Source organism: Exophiala aquamarina, assembly GCF_000709125.1.
Source record: "Exophiala aquamarina CBS 119918 chromosome Unknown aczIA-supercont1.35, whole genome shotgun sequence".
Taxonomy (NCBI): Eukaryota; Fungi; Ascomycota; class Eurotiomycetes; order Chaetothyriales; family Herpotrichiellaceae; genus Exophiala; species Exophiala aquamarina.
The window spans coordinates 59,327-63,882 of NW_013550553.1; positions in this window are offsets into that span (position 1 = coordinate 59,327).

A 4,556-nucleotide genomic window follows, 5' to 3' on the forward strand; every position below is an offset into this window, starting at 1 on the left:
CTATTCTATAGGATTAGAAATTACTTAACTTAATTTCTAAGTATCCTAGGAGTTAACTCGTATTTACGAATACTCGGTAATTACTCTCGTACTTACGAGATATTATAACGAAGCCTACGCCTATATAAAATAGGCCTATACTCCTTTACTTAGATAGATCTTAAGTTATTCAATAAGATAGAAAGCGACTATACATTCTACTCCTTCTTTCTACGGTCTTCGGCTACTTCTACTATAGATCCTAAACCTTATCCCCCGGATAATTAGAATTATTATTCTATTAAGAAACTCTACTTTATAAAAAGTAAGTCTAGTACTACTCCTTACTATTATATAATCTATCTAAAGTATCGCGTATAAATAAGATATTTAGTTAGATCTATTCTATTTTAATATCTTAGAAAGAGTCCTAACGATCGATTTATAGCCTACTTCTACTATTCTATTAGCTTACGAATAATATACTAAAACTATAACTCGTTTAATATTATATCGCTCTACTAGTTTAGCGATAAGCGCTCGATTTTCTAGTTCCTTATCTATAACTAGCGTCTTAGAGAGTCTATACCTATAAATAACTTCTTCCTATAGAAACCTTAAGACTTATTTTATATTATTTTTACTAAGTCTTCTTACTTCGACCTAACTACTAAAATCGCTCCTTACTTATACTAGAAAATTCTTCTCGTAAGACGCCGATATATATACTATATTTATAGTAACTTTACTCTAACGTTAATTAATCTATATTAGTCGAAGTAGCTCTCCTTTTCTTTATAAGGCTCTAAACTAATATTTTCTATAAGGTTTTATAAATTACTTAACTTCTTTCTATATACTTTCCTACTAATATTAATCGAAAATTCTTCTATAAGTCGCTTCGCCTTCTTTATAACTACTCTCGTTATAGAATTATCTTAAAATCTTTTATTTTTAATTAAATAAACTAATTACTCTTTAAATAGAATTTATCTTATTATATCTATAAAAAAGATACTTATCTCGAACTAGAAACTTTAACGTATTCCTTCTAAAAGGTCTCTAGTCTTCTTTCGCTATTTCCTCTAGTCTCCTTAATAAGAGTAGAAACTCTATAATTTTATAGTACTTTTCGTCGTACTCTTCTTACTTAAATTCTATTTCTTTATTAGAACTAAATTCCTCTCCTTTAATAGTCGAATTCGATTATTTATTTATATTATTTAGTTTAGCTAACTTATCTACTTCTATTTCTATAAAATAGATCTTAACTTATATAGAATTAAGTTATCTTTCTACCTATATATTAATATCTTCTTCTTCTTTAGCCTCTTTAATATCTACTTCTATAGTAGGACGTCGTAAAAGCGTATTAACTATTATATTCTTAATACTAGATATATAACGAACTTTAAAATTAAATAGACGAATCTAGGCTAGCTACTATATAACTAACGTACTTAGTAAATCTATCGGTAATTAATTTAACTAAGCTACTAGTATCTATATATTAATTTTAACTATAAACGAGACTCTATATAACTAAATCTTAAATTTCTTTAGAGCCTTAAGTAAAGCGCGGTATTCTCTTTTACTAGCGTTATACTAAGACTTAAACTTTAACTATAAACTACTCTTATAGCGTACGACTTATCTTTTATTACCTCTTCGCTCTACCTATATTAGTATAGTCTTCTATCTAATAAGGCTCGTATCTACTACTAGGATAATAAGTTTCGCTTCGAGTAGATAGTTAATTAAAACTAGTACTAATACTTTCGTTAATACTTCTTTTAGTATAAATATCGTATCTTCTTCCTCGCGATTCTACTTCTACTTTATTCCTTTCTTAAGAAGGCGATATAAATATTACGAGTTAAATTCGTATAAAGCTCTAGAGTACGCTCTAGAGCGATTACTCGTAGTATACCTTTAGCCTATATAACTATATAGCCGAAGCTACGTAACTCTTCTCTATCGATTATCTCCTAAGAAACTATACTAATCTACTATAGAAGAAGATAGAAAGTATTTCCTTTATTCGTATAGTAGATCGATTTTCTCTTTTCTTTTTTCTCCTTAGCTTTAGAATTCTCGTTATATAATAGTTAGATAAATTACTCTAAATTTCTAGCTAAACTCTTATATTATTCTAAAGCTTACTATCGTACGTAGCGAAAGAGTACCGCGTACGAAATAGATAACGATTAATAACTAACGAAAATCGCTCTAGCGTAGGCGGTAGAGCTATACTAGCTCTTATAGGCTTAAAATTAAAGAATAATAGTACTCGAGAATTAACTCGGCTAATAAAATAGAGTATAAGCTCGTACGCTTAAAGTAACGACTTCTACGACGACGAGCGCTATATATAAATTCGACTCTATACGACGAAAGACTAAGTTCTTTAAGCTAACTAAATTTAATAGAAAAAGATTAGAATTTCGGTCGTAGCTTACTTAAGCTCGAGTTAAGTTAGCGGTTAATAAGTAGAAGGAAATCGAAGTCGTATAATTTTAGTATTTCTATAGTAGACTAAGGAGCTACGCTTATATCTAGATTAGTTCGTAGATTAATTTTATATAATTAATCCTCGAAATAAATATAGAAGAACTTATTAGTTAATTAAAGATAGCGTACGAGGATATCGACGTCGTAGAAAGAGTATTACGAAAGCTTTCTTAACTAAAGTAGAACGGAAAGTCCTTTAGCGTATTTCTAGCTACGTTTAATTATACGCTACTCGAGGTCGACGAACTAGACTAGGCCGACTCGATAAAGAAGACGTTTATATTAAACTACTTTTCGTACGACTTAAAGAGCGCCCTCGTTATAATACTAATTCTATTAATCTATAAAGAGTATTATACTTTCTTCTATACGATTAGTATAAATCTAGAGGCTCTTCGATAGAAGAAAGCTAGAGAGAAGACGTCTAGAAGTAACTCGTTCGATACTACTAGTTATATAAAAGATAAAATAGATTATACGCCGACTATATAAGCTATAGCGTTCTCGGTAGAACTATAGATAGTAGGCTACGTAACGAATTAGGCTAAACCTAGTTAAAAACCCGGAACCTAACCTAATAGGGTTAAATTAATTAAGTTTCTAAAATAGCTAAAAATTTAATAGATTTTTTAATCGGGTTAAAAAAAAAGAGGATAGGGTTTAAAACCTAATAGGGCTACTAAGAGTTACTAAAAATAGACTATTTTTAAGAAAAATAGTAATAATCTAAGTAATAATCTCTATTTTTAGTAATTTAGGCTACTAAGACTAAACCTAATAGAAGTATAAATCCTATTAGGTTTTTAGTTAATCGAGTTTTTATAAGGACTAAATATAAGGGTTCTAATAGAAGCTTATTTAACTACTATAGGGCCTATCTAATAAGGACGTTAAGCTAAAGGGAAGAGAAAAAGAAGTCCTACCGCTATTTATAGAGAGATATAATCTCCTAAGGTAGGTCGCCCGGTATCCTAAGTAACTATTAGTATTATATAATATCGTTCGGCTATATAACTATACGGTCGAATCTAGGTATCGCTAGTTTAGTCTTAGTGTCGCTCGCTAAGATATCTATTAATATTACGTAATATCGTTCGGCTATATAACTATACGGTCGAATCTAGACGTCGCTAGTTCTTATTAAGACATCCTACGGGTTTAATCCGTAACACTAAAAACCCTATAGGGCTTTTTACTCGGGTTATAAAAGGTCTACGGATTGTCTAACCTAACTCGTTACGTAGCCTAATAGAGAGCTTTATAGGTATCGTAAACGATACTTAACTAGAAAAAGGAGCTCGAAGCGTATTTCCATTACGACTAACGAAATTACTTTATCGTTAAATATCCTTTCCTTTTTATCGTACGACCTAAGACGAAGAGGAGAATAGTAGTAGTAGAGACTATAGACGAAGATAAAGAACTATTAAAAGAGTAGTTTCTATTAGAAGTTATCGGTAGAAGCGTATAAAGAAGACGAAAAAGAAATAAAAGGCTTTTCGATCCTCGATAGATAACTAACTCTTTATAGTTTTATTACTTTTAAATAAGTAATATTATATATCGGCTCTAATTAATTCTAGTTATTTATTATATAATTTAATTAATTCTCGCTTCGCTTCTCGCTATTCTTTTAAGCGTATTTCTATTATTCTTCGTTCGATCTCCGAATTCGACTCCTTTATACGATTTAAAATCTTCGAAGTAGCGAAGGTTAAAGTCGATATCGATAGCTATAAGGAAATAGCGTTCTTTTATATTATTTCGAATCTAGTAAACGATATTATTCTTAAGCTATTCTAGATAAAGAAGAACGATATATATTTTAGTATCGAAAACGACTTTCTTTTAATAGACTATTTTAATCTAAAGGTCTATATTAAGACTAAGCGATACTCTATTAACGCCTAGTTACGTAATTAGGCTTATATAAGCTAGGATTACGTAGTATCTATTAGGTAAGGCTATACTTAAGCCTTACGAAAGATTCTATAAAACGCTATTCTATTCTATAGGATTAGAAATTACTTAACTTAATTTCTAAGTATCCTAGGAGTTAACTCGTA